This window comes from Melozone crissalis, unplaced genomic scaffold, assembly GCF_028551555.1.
Source record: "Melozone crissalis strain CALT ecotype California unplaced genomic scaffold, PUWL_Pcris_2 ptg000042l_1, whole genome shotgun sequence".
Classification (NCBI taxonomy): Eukaryota; Metazoa; Chordata; class Aves; order Passeriformes; family Passerellidae; genus Melozone; species Melozone crissalis.
The window spans coordinates 48679388-48692602 of NW_026535820.1; positions in this window are offsets into that span (position 1 = coordinate 48679388).

A 13215-nucleotide genomic window follows, 5' to 3' on the forward strand; every position below is an offset into this window, starting at 1 on the left:
AGATTCTTAACTTTATTTTGAACTTGTGAATAAAGTAATTTCTTTTATACTTCTAATGTATAACATTTTTTTTCTCTATTTACTTCTGAATATGTTTTGTTAATTGGAAATACCTCACCCAGCTTGAAACACCGCCTTGCCTCTTATAGAGCTATAATTTTTGTTTTCTCTATTTCAATAGTGGTTTTCTCTACAGTGCCCATCTGAATCCCAGACTTTATTCTCTTGAGTTGTTACACTGCTGGTTTCCTTAGTCACTCCCTGCTAAGATGTTGCACAGGACAGTGAGGTTTATTCACCAGAAACAGAAAAAGTAGAATCAGGGACTTGTAACTCAAAGACAAAATACAATGCATTCAACTTCATGGAGTATAAAGAAGCTACAGTAGTTGCACAGAATTTTTGTAGCCTTGAAGATTTGGTCTGAATAGGACAGGAGTGTGAATGTTTTCCTCTAGATGGCAGGTTTTGGCAAGGTTTGTTTTAGACATTTAAGTAAATAGAAGATCTTTCAGGACAAATTACATAGTTTAATCTTTATTCTACTAAATTCTTCCACTAACCAAGGTCCGTATGCATGCATGAATGTGTAGAACCCAATGTCCATGTTTATTCATGAAAATAAAGTAGTAATTAAATATTTTGTAGACAAAGATCTTAAAAGCCTCTGCTAAAATTTTATTTTATGAAACAGATCAGGAACATCTTCCTTTGAAATGTGTATATAACTTAGAGGAAAAGTCAGAGGAAATCCCAGTTTTCTATCACTTTCTGAAACTGTTTAGCTGCTTATTAACTTTTGAAAGTTAGTTAAGCCATATATCACAATCTCCAAATGAAACATTTTTTTGCAATTGCATCCCAGAGAATGACAGAGTGAAACAGGATGAAGAAACTGCTTTGGAGCCTTCAGTTATTGCTTCTCAATTTGCATATCTTTGACATAAAAGAGTGTCAAATATCATATTTTATGTCAAAATATCTTTGACATAAAAATAAGTTTTAGGGGTTTGTCTAGTCTAAACATATATTTTCATATAATGGGGAAAAAGATACTTAATTTCTTAAGCAATGTGAATGTTCTTTTTTAATAAAATGAACAGGTGCTACACATTTACTCCTTTGTTTGCCACTTTTCTTGTGCATAACTATGTTTGTCTGAATAAAGGTATGCGTGTGTGAGGAAAAGACAATAAGTGAGGCAAAGCTTGGGATACAGAACAACTGTTTTTCTTTTTTTTTTTTTTGTTTTTCTGAAAGGATACTAAAACTTGACATTAAGATTTATCTTTTTGTGACACTTCTGTGACATTATCTTCATAGATATTTGTGAATGTGAAATGACACTGATAATTTAAGTAATATATTGCCAGCATTTCAAAATCAGTTTTTGGCAATATTCATTCCACACACAGTAATGAAAATTCAATCATATAGTTTGCAATGCTCTTTGAATTAGACATAATATTCACATCAGCTTTTTAAACAGGGCAGCCAGGGAACATATTTTCTAGAATCTCCTCAGCTACAGAAATGCGTTGTGACTGAAATGCTGGAATGGATATTGATTGCTACACTTGCCAACATTTCAAGCAGTAATATCCCATGAAAACTCCTTTGTACTTGTGTGTCCAAAGTATAATTTTCCATTCACTGCCAAAAACCAAACCCACAATTCCTTTAAGTGCTAAACTCTGGATCTTTGTGATGGTACGGGAAGCTATTGATGTTGTTCACAGGCTCCCCAAGAATAACTACGAGGAGTCTAAAGAATGTGTTTTGAAATATTGACAGGCTTTTGTGCAAAATTATTGCATTCAAGAAGAATTACAGACCACTTTTTAGAGGGCAGACAAAAAGAAACATCAAAATGTTCAGAGAAAATTCTTAACAGTTTTCAGGGAACTAAACATTTACATAATATCTTTACATCATTCAGTGCTCAGTTTTTGTGTTGCCTCCATAGGTGAAACTGCATTTTCTCAAAGTTAGTTTTTAGTAAAGTGTTCTCTGGTTTTTCCAGCTTTTTCTCTAAACACGGGTTCCATAAGTACAATTACCAAAAAACACATTGTCAAAACTGGTGTGGAAAGAAAAATATCTGTTCCTAACAGTACCTTGTTTGGTCCCTCTAAAATGTTATGAAAGTTAGCAAGCTGTAAAAACAAAATTAAATGCTCAGGGATTCTTGTACAGTAAAATTTTCTTCTCAGGTAAGATTTCTATGTGTGATGGTAATACCTGACTGGGGAAAAAAATAACAACTGTAAGTAACATAATATCTGTAATTTCCTCCAGCAAGAGTTCTCTTTAAAGACTATTTTTATAAGCAGCTGCATCATAAGATACATACCTTGGCATATACAAACAAGAACTAACCTAAAAAAAAGAGAAAAAGAGGAGTTATGTCTATTATTTACTGATGTGAAACATGTGCAACCTCCCCGCCACTGCAACCACGTCTTTGATCTCTTTTCTGTCAGAATTATTTCCGGACCCTGAGGGTAAATCAAGAGGTTTTTTAGAATACACAGGTGTACGGCAAGAAACCCTCAAATGTTCCACAAGATATCCCTGCTACTGTTATAGGGTAAATGTTCAGCATAGATGTCCCTGTGTACTGGGTTTGTGAACACAGTCTTTTACTTAAAAATACCACAAAGACTTCTTTGGGATATGTTGAAATACTAAACTCTAATCTGAAAAAAATAAAACAAAACTATTTAAACAATTAAATATTCACCATTTTTCTGTACATACCACAGTACTTCTGAATACTTCAAGGCATGGAGTAATTGCAGGTTTTGACAGCATCCACTTGGTAATTCTTTACTTCTACCCCATCAAGGACCAATACTTTAGCCTGCATTCATGATAACAGTAGTTTAGTGCCTCAAAAAAGGCATTACCTGTCATCTGTCTATCACAAAAATATAAACCCTCATCCAGGAGATCTCTCCTCTTAACAATTTCTTACTTTCACCTGTTTGTCATATGCTATCTGTTGCAGCTTTTCTCTTGATATTTTAGAAATTGTCACTCACTCTGAACCAGAGTGATTGTTCCCCAGCAACCGGGGTTTTATTCAATTATTTTAAGGCATTATGTCTCAAGGTAACTAGATAAAAAATTTGCATGTGAAAGAACTCATATATTCTACGGTATATACTGAATCAGTCAGTATATGAAACATTATTTTTATTAAAATTGCGGGAGTTTTTTCCCTAAGAAAAGTGATCTAAAATGTTTTTATTGTGCACACATGGGAAAATGAGTCAGTTTCAGAAGACTGCATGAGCAAAAATTGCATTAGCAAGTTCACAGAAGTTGCTGCACTGCATGGAAACGAGTCAGGTGTCTAGGAGTAAGAAAGTCCATATGGAAACCAGCGTTAGCAGCTAATGTGTAATAGTACTGCTTCTTTTAGTTTCTGGCTCAACTTCAGTTCTGTTGCCTGTTTCACAGTGCTTTCAGGGACTTGGCTACTGAACAAGGAGAACAAGGAATTAGGGCACAGGAGGAGGGTGAGGAAAGCACATTCCGGAAGACAGTGAGCATGGAATTAAGAAAGGCCTATTGTCTTGCAGCTCTGAAAGAAATGGCATGTTTGCCCATTATCACACAGATGGGTACTCAAAGTCTTCTAGAAATACCACTGTTGTCATTGCAAAAATACTCCAGTTTCCCAAAGCCTGCACAATTAGAAGATAAATGAATGGGGGATTTTGTCATTGTTTTTGTAGCAATATTAATATGCTGGTGGTTTGAGTGATTACTTTTTGTAGTTTACCTTTAATAGAGCAAAATTATGCTTTTGAGGACAAATAATGGGGACTCTTAAAACCCTTTTGCAACAGAAAAAGGAGTGTGGTTGGTCAGTTCTTGTACAGGTATTTATAAATAAATTAAAGACAAGATTTACGCAAACACATGAAAATAGTCTGCCATTGTAGTATTTATGGTCAAATTTTTTTCCCCACATTTTAATTCCACATCATTTTTCTTATTATTGGATTACCACAATCTTTGCCAAGCAGTCCAAGGATGCAATGGCTATCCATCTTTTCTTGGATACATCTAATGGTTGACTAGTTGAAATAGGGAAATAGGTTTGAACTCCGAGGCAATGCAGTTATATAGAGGCTTGTCTAAGGAGAAAAAATGCAGCCTAGAATTAAATTTAATTAATGTATTTCTCACCAGTAGCCTTATGAAAAGTTCTGTGTGAGGTGCATTTTAGTTGCTGGCATGAGCAGAAATGCAGAGTAGTTTCAAGCAATCCATGAAGGCAACTTTATCTGTTTGCATTTCTAGTGAATTTAGGCAACTACAATGTAATTAGGGGTATTGGGATTTTTCTAACGCTTTCTAACACCTCTGTTTTTTGAGTAGATTGTAAAGGAATATTTAATGAGCATGAGTGTTTTCAGTCTGAATTTTGTTGTCCCATCCCAAAGTTAGAACTTGAATATTGTCAGAAAGTATCTACATAGTATCATCTGCTACCAAAAATACTATTAAGGTACTCTGTGGGAAGAGCACTGCTGTTAACAGTGCTGAGATCTCCTGATTAATGCCTTTAAAGGCTGAAAAAGGGCATAGTCAATGGACTGTAACTTTTTTTCTGGTTCTATAAATCTACATGTTCTCATCATATTTGGCATAATAATCAAACTAATAAAGTTTCTAGCTCTGAAGATGATTCTAGCTCATTGCACTGAAATGGCTGAATCCATAAGCTACCCACTAAAACGAAATCATTAAGTAGCAACTAAAATGAAATATGTTATAAAGCTATTTTCAGGTATTATCTAATGGATGCATATCATTGTACCACATAATCTTATTTTCTCAGAAAATTGTTTTTAGGGGATATGTGCAGAGAGCACTTACAAAATTTAATGCAATTCAGTGTAATGAAGAAATTTGCATTTGAAGCACAGTCACTTACAAATGTTATGGGACAAGCAGCATTCTATTAGAAGGCATTTCAAATGTTTCTGAACAGCAGCTGAGGAGGATATTTCTTGATGTGGTTCTATTACTACAGCACATTTTCTCTTCATCTGTAACTACTTTTTAAAAATAGAAAAGGCAAAACGGAAACTTCAGTTACCAGAAAATACAAAGGGCCTCAATTCATCTTTTGAGAGAAGTAATGAGCAGAAGGCTGCAGTTAGTCATCCACTAAAGCTTTACAGTGGAGAGACTCTGATAATTTGATTGCTCATTTTGAAATAGAAGTTCTCCCTGTCCCCAGAAGGTTTTTTCTTTATAGTGGCAGCTCTGATAGGTAGTTTGTTTCATGAAAAAGAGGAAATGAATAATGACTCACAAAATTTTCTCAGTTAAACTCTCTTTTCCCATTCTCCTTCTGTTGCTGCTTCCATATTTTTTTGCTAGAAAAGGACCCAATGCTCTTCACTTATGATAGCTTAAAGAATCAGGATCTATGTATGACCAGTTTATATAAATCTACCATAATTCATTCAAAGGCAATCAGGATACCAGTGGGAATTCCATGTTGCCATTTTTTTAGTCTCCAGTAGTCTCTAATAATCTCTCTCTTTATGCCCATGCACATGAGCATCTTTACTTCTGGTTTTATTTTTCTGATCCACCACAAGATGATTTGTGACCCAGAGCCTTCTTCCAGTGGTGTATTGTGGCATTCGGCCACACTGCATCTCTAGAAAACTACTGCCATGCTGCTGCTTTCAGAGAACTACTTCCACTAATGTTTAGAAATACAGTAGAAAAGCATACATTTTCTAGAAGTCATTTAGGCACAAGAGACACCAAACCATCCTGTATCACTCAGAGAAAACATGGGCTTCTTTGACGAGGAGTTGAGCAGAGAGTCAGGCTATGGAATTAGATTAAATGTGCAATGCTGTTTGTGGAAAATTATTATTTCACCTCTCATAACAGCCATCTATCAACAGCTGTCTCCCTGTTGATGGTTTTGAAACTGAATGTAGAAATTTGTTTGCCTTTTTCACTGTTTGGATGATAAACTGTCCTCTGTTGACTATCATATGTGACAGCTAAAATTTTAACTGCATCCCCCTAAAATTTGCAAAGAGAGAATACTTATTCCTTAATTCCTGCTTGATTCCTCTCTATTTCTACAATTTGCTTAATGAATCTTGAAAGGCCAAAGAAGAGAATTACACTTCAGAAACTGAGGTTGTCCAGTATATTAAAGGATCAAGATATCACTCAGGATATAGAATGATCAGTCTAAAATGGTTTGGTGCTTCTGAATTTCATCACCTCAGGAGAATTATAAATCAAAGGTGTGTAGCTGTAAATGTGTGGTATGGAAGGATATAGACTCCACAACAGTGTGCTTCATCAGCTTATTTGGCACTGTGGCTTAGGTGGAGTGACATTACATAATTTGCGATGACTTTGTTCTGACATTTTCCCATCAAAAAGGATTGAGCGACCAAAGTCACAGAAATGTCATCGGTGATAAATTCAAGCTAGACTTTAATCTTCCTCACTTGAAGTAACATCAAAGAGGAATAACACAGCCTGCAAGATACTTTAGACAACTTATTAAAGAAAAAAAGATCCACAACTGACAGATTGAGTGAAAATTGCATTGATAATTTAAGGTGCATTTTCCTTCTGAGCATGTAAGGGCTTCACATACAAAAGCTCAAGTTAACCAGAATCTCAGAAAACATTCAAACCTCTGTAATTTTGCAGTGACTGTATCTGCTATTTACCTAGCAGACTTAATGTTAAATGTTAAAAGGTCTTTTAAAAAGCAATCTATACAATACCTAATTTTAATAATAAAAAACATAGTTATTATTGAGAATAATGCTGCTGATTGCACGTACTTGAGATCTAGACTCTAAAATTATACATAAGACCTATTCACTTTTTTCAGGAAAATTTCTAAGAGCCTAAAACAAAAGTGATGTCGTCTTTGGGTCCTATCATAACCAAAGGATAAATACAGGCAACTCCAAAAAATTAATCACTTCACAGCTCAATACCAGTGAATTTTTAATACGATGTAATACTTGGATTTCACGCTTTCCTTTCTATATTAAAAATTGTCTTACTTTACAAAAATAGAAATTATAATCTGTTATTCATCAAATTCTCTTTTGATCAGTACTTGGACAAAATTTGGATGGGGTTTTTTTTTTAACCCCCTGCAGTCATCTGGCATATTCCTGCCTTGCTTACCTTGTTTCAACAGCTATGATCTTAAATCCAACAGTGCCTAGTGTCTTGAATTTAACATCATAGGAATGCTGGTGATCAGATGGTGAAGAATTGGGACTAAGCATTGATGCAACACTATAAAACAACAACCTCTATAATTTTTTTTTCAAAAGTTGATCTTTCAAAACAAAATGAGAGTTACAGTATAGCTAGACCATGGAGTGTTCAAGAAGACTGCATCTGTTTATATATTTATATACACATATATATATATGTGTAAGTCTTACATTGAGACATCTACAGTATATCAGGTTTTTGCTATGTGGTTGGTTTGGGGTTAATTTGGTGTGTGTGTGTTTTTTAAATTATAATATCCAGTAGAAAGTGATATGACATTGTCATATCTTTTTGCACACAAGTTATAAAAGGTCTGTACTTGGCCAATTCTAAACTAGACTCAATCTGAACTCATGACCTCATAACCCATGCACTCCAAATCCCATTACTAAACTTGCAATCCATCTGCCTTTCTCCAATGTATGGGGTTTTATTCTACTGTACAAGTTCTTTTGCAAAATGACCTATATTTTATTGCAAAGAAATGGTTGGACCCAAGTTTTAATATTAATATTCCATTTTTATTTCACTAGCACAGTTGCAATTATTTCATTTTTCAAAACTCAGTCTCTGCCAGATTGTTTTTCATTTTTTCATTTTCTCATGCTAGAAATGTCACTTTTTTTTCAGGTTTAGAACTGTTATTTTAAGAGATATGCTGGAAAATACAGAAAAAACCTTATGGAAACCTTCAACGTTTTTCCCTTCAATTTCATAACAAGTTTGACTGAATTAGAATGCAAACCCACAACTGCCTCATAATTTCTTGACTTTTTGGCTTTTAATACACAATAACAGAGGATAGTTTGATTGACATACCAAGCAGTGATTCCTTCAAAAATGATGCCATCTCTGTTTCTGTGAAAATAATGCAAGTCCTGAAAGGTTATTGACATTTCAGCAAAAGATATAGATTTTGAGTTGTTTGCTAGCAGCACGTCCTTTAGAATTTTTTTTTCTATTTTATCAAAGGCAGTGTAATTAACCTTAGACCGATGGGTAAAGCCCATCATCATCAATTGACAGAATAACTTTGTCGTGCAATGGCTGCTGGTCATATAGTACCCTTATAATAACACTTTCCTTCATTTAAAAGCTGTATCAGAACTCTTGACTACCATCTCAGAAAGAATCTTTCCTCTCTTCTTGTTCAAGAAAAGTGGCAGGTGCATTGAAGTTAAAGTACCAACATAGTAAAAAAGAAGACAACAAAAACAGCTCTGTCATGTGGGGAAAACACCATGAGTATCAGATATATGTGAGGTTTGTGTAGTAAAGGCTTAGTGGCAAGGTTTTATTCTATTAATCTGCTTAAAATCTTTAGAGAAAAGAAATGGAAAAGTCTTTTCTGGTTTGAATATCCAGTGATGTAGTGTATCATTCTTATATATTAAAAACTGTTTTCCTGCACTGCAGGAATTATGTCTGCAAAGATGTATTGGTGTTAAAAGAAAAAGACACTGATGCATTTTGATGAGGGAAGGCTAATGAAGGAGTAAACATATTTAAACAGAAATCATACTTCTTCACACAGGTTAGTCTAGAATGCTAAACCTTTATAGAATAATATAGTCACAGATTGGTTTGGGCTGAAAGGGACCTTAAAAATTACATAATCCTAGAATGGTTTGGGTTAGTAGGGGTGTTAAAATACTCAAGTCCCAATCTCCCTGCCATAGATAGGGGCAGTTTTCCTTAGTCCAGGTTGCTCAGAGCTACAGACAACCTGGTCTTGAGCATATTTAGGAATGGGCCATTCCCAGCTTCCCTGGGAAACCAGTTCCAGCTTCTCACCATCTTCACAGTAAATAATTAGATTTAAAAAAAAAAATAAAAATATCTAATTTAAACCTGCCCTCTTTCTGTTTGAAAACATTTCCCTCAGCCTATGACTACTTGCCCTTACTCTCCATCTTCCTTGTCAGCTTCCTTCAGTTACTGGAAGGCCAAAATTAGGTCACCCTGAAGACTTCTCTTTTCCAGGCTGGAAAAACCCAATTTTCTTAGCCCTTTCCTTCCTCTCCAGGGATGTGACGTGACATATTTCTTTCTTTTGAAATCTTGTGGTGACTTTTGTTGATTGTCTCCTTTGCTGTTAACAGTTGTTACTGGTGAAATAGATTCACTTTCTAGTTTTTCTATAAAGCCCAATTTCAATGGGCCAATGCCTTTCATTGTAGAGAATTTGTTCTGTCTGTTAACAAAACATGAGGCTGAGAATATAAAAATAAATTATTCTAGGAGACAAATTTTCAGCTAGAAAAATGCAAGATAATTTTTGAAAATGCTGATATTTAGCAAGAGATAAGAATTTTACAGATATATGAAATTTAAAAATAAAGGTTTTGTTGATTTTTTCTATGTTGGGGGGGGGGGGGGGGAGGGGAATTGTCTCTGAATGCTTTTTCACTCATTTGAAATATTGGTGTATAGCTTTTTTAGTCCTTAGATATTTTTTCTTCAGTGATTCATTCCATGACTGCCAACAAGACAATCTTAATAAAAATAATGGATACAATAGCTAATGAAATACTCTCATTCTTCTATGCAATTCATGGCGTTTGAGTAATTAATTCGTCATATTGTGCATCTTCCCATTAGTTCACTACACAATCCTTCTGAATTGGTTATATTTACTCTATTTTAATTCTGCTTCCCCTCCTATCCTCACCATTATCCTCTCCCCTAACCTGAATTGTACACAGACTGTGCATCCTAACTTGTAATTAATCTTTCTTTAAGCAAATAGCTTTTCTGTTCAGCCTCTGCTTTCCACAATTTCAGTAATTGCAGTAATTTCTTTTCATGCCGTAGCATATTTTATGACTTCTTGGCAATAATTATTTGAACATGGATGTCTCCTAAGAATTTCTCCCCTCCCTGATCCTTCTTGGACTCTCTGTCCCTGGGCTAAATCTCTACATGGTCACAGCAGTTGCCTCATTAACTCATCTCACTCTGACAGATGCTGTTTTCTTTGTTTTTTGTCTACCATGGTTCTTCAGTTCCCATAGAAACCTGCTCAGATGCACAGTCAATTCAGCCTGATATTTCAGCTTTCTGTTCTGTGGGGGACAGAAGTGGTACCCCCAGGTGGGAAGAATTCCTCTGCCTGGCTCCCTCAGCCTAATCATGAGGAAGAAGCATGCCTCCCCATGAAATCAGAGAGGGGCTGAGTCCAGACTAACCAACAAGTCCTGATGTTCTGTGAAGTTCATTGCATATTTTCATTTCTTAGATGTAAGCCAAATCACAATTCCTATAAACAGTAAAATTATGTAGTGATTCCAGAGCTTTCAAGTTTTGACAGCAGCTGCAGCAATAACAGCTCATTTCATGCCTTTACAGGGATTCTTTACAACCACTATGAATGGAAACTCTGCTTTCTCTAAAAAAGAAAAAAAAAAGGTGAAAAAGGAGAAAACTTTGTCAGAAATCAATGATTTTAGGTCTTCCTTGCTTGTGAGAAATTCCTATTTGTCTCAGATGAGAAAGAGAGTGCAGATGTTTTTGAAAGTGCCAAGTACAGAAACAAGAAATGCAGTGGAACACCATATATTTCTGCTAGGCAAAGATTCAAAAGGTGACATATGTGTCTTTGCCAAATTTAGGGTTTTTCAGAATCATAGCCAATTTCATGAAATTAAAATAAAACTTTTATGGACCTGGAAGTGTAAATTAAAGCATGTAAGATTTAGTAGTTCCTCTACCTCAGCTGATGTCCACACACATTGAACTTCAGCAATTCTATGTCTTAATGTGGCACCAAATTCCACGCCTATCCTGCTGAATGTCAGCAGACCTGTACCTATGAATGACATCATAACACGTGATTAGCTGGTTTTGAGTTTCTCAACATTTTAATGCTGTGTAAGTACCATGCATATGTATGGTGCTATACAGTAGTAATAATTTTTATTCTTCAGGAATTTATTTTCAGCTGTTAAAATGTTATTGAAATATGATAATTATGAAGGGGAGGAGGAAAAGAGTTGTATCTAGAATAGACTGAAAAGCATTTTTTACCTGCTTACTGTTCCATCTCTGGTTAGATTTTTCTATTCAACACACTGTGAAAGGCAGTCCTGAATACAGATAAGCAGTAATGCATTGGCAGTGAATATAAGATGCAATTAAATAAATTTTCAATGAGTGATGCTTGATAAGGCAGAATACTTCTTCCTATTCAGGTGCCTGTTCTTTTTTTTTTTTTTTTGTTGAGGTGTTTCAAAGGAATTTTTGGATGTAGAATATGCAATGTGGGCATACACACAAAAGTCTCAATGAGTATAATCATCCTGTAGTTTTTTTTGTTTCTCATCTTTTCAAAGGCTTGCATATGAAAAATAAATGTATTGTATTAATATCTTGTTTCATTTGGCCTCACTGTAGCTTTCAGGTGAACTGTTGTCTCACCTGCGATGCAGGCTTTGCAATTAAAGTTAGTTGTTTTCATAAATCTATTGATCTCCAGAAAAGAGAGAGATGATGCAAGTTCAATGATGGAAAACAGAAAATAGTAGATGCCTGTGGTGGTTTAAAACCTGTCTGGAAAATTAAGCCCACTCAAGATGTTTCCTTTCCTTGACCTCTTCCAGTAATCGAGGAACACTAGGAGAGATTATAAATTGGAGTAACAGCTTATTGTACAGAAGAGAGAAAAGATGTTCTACCCACAAAAGGGTATTCACCACTGGATGTTCCCCCAGGTAGCACTCAGCATGGTCTCCAACAAAGGCAATATGGCAAAAGAGAAGCTTCAGCAACTTAATTTCCCCCCCTGCCTGTCCAAATACAACAGGAAGCAGGAACAACCCAAAACCTGGAAGCCAGTTTCTCTGAAAAATGAGTCATTCTGGTGAAGTGCTGTCCTGCAGGGCTCAGACCCCGCTACTGCTCTCTGGTGTGGAAACAGAGGCAAGGTCCCAGATCCTGTCCCTTAAGCCAGGCAAAAACTCTGCACATCCTCCTTTCAGCTCTGGCATCTCCCTTTTCCCAGCACCAGCAACTTCCTGCCAGACCCACACCCCCATGCAATGACCCATGGATGGTATGGAATTAAACAGAGCCGGAAACTCCACTCCATTATTTCACTTTGCCCAGGACAATGCCTAAATAACATCTGCAGAGCCTGAAAAACTTGCTTATAACAGCTGACTCATTTTCAGGACATCTACGGGAAAAAATTATAATTTCTTGGTTTTGTCTCCTTTACAGCATGAGGCAAAGCACTTCTGGGGTTTTACTTCTCTATTGGATTCTTAATGGTGAAATTATTGAAAAAATATTTGCTATTTAGAATTTTCAGTATGTATTTTTTTAGTGTAATTTTAAATATTTCTTCTTCTTGTAACAAACTAAATAAGGGAAACTATTAAATTGGTGATAATTATCCTACATTAGATCCTATGGATCCAATTGCAGGGAAAAAAGTTGTATATTTTTCCTCTTCTAAGTTGGTAAATATTTATGACCATGAAGAGAACTGGATCAAGGAACAGAAAGATTCTTATGCTGGCTTTGGCTGGGATAGACCTAATTTATGGCATGGAAGCATATATACATATATATATATATGTGTGTGTGTGTGTGTGTGTGTGTGTGTGTGTGTATATGTATATCTGTATATGTATATATGTATATATATGTATATATATATGTATATGTATTTTATATATTTTGTATATAAATATATATTATATATAAATACAAATTATATATATATATATTTCTATTATATGCAAATATATGTATAGCACGTGTTTGTAACACAGGGAAACTTTGTATATGAGTTATGGCCTTTCACTGAGAAGGCTGTGAGTACATAGGACTTTGGGAGAGATCAGAGCTGGGACAGTTGACCCCAATTTACCCAAGGGATACTCCAGACTACATGACATCAATTTCAGC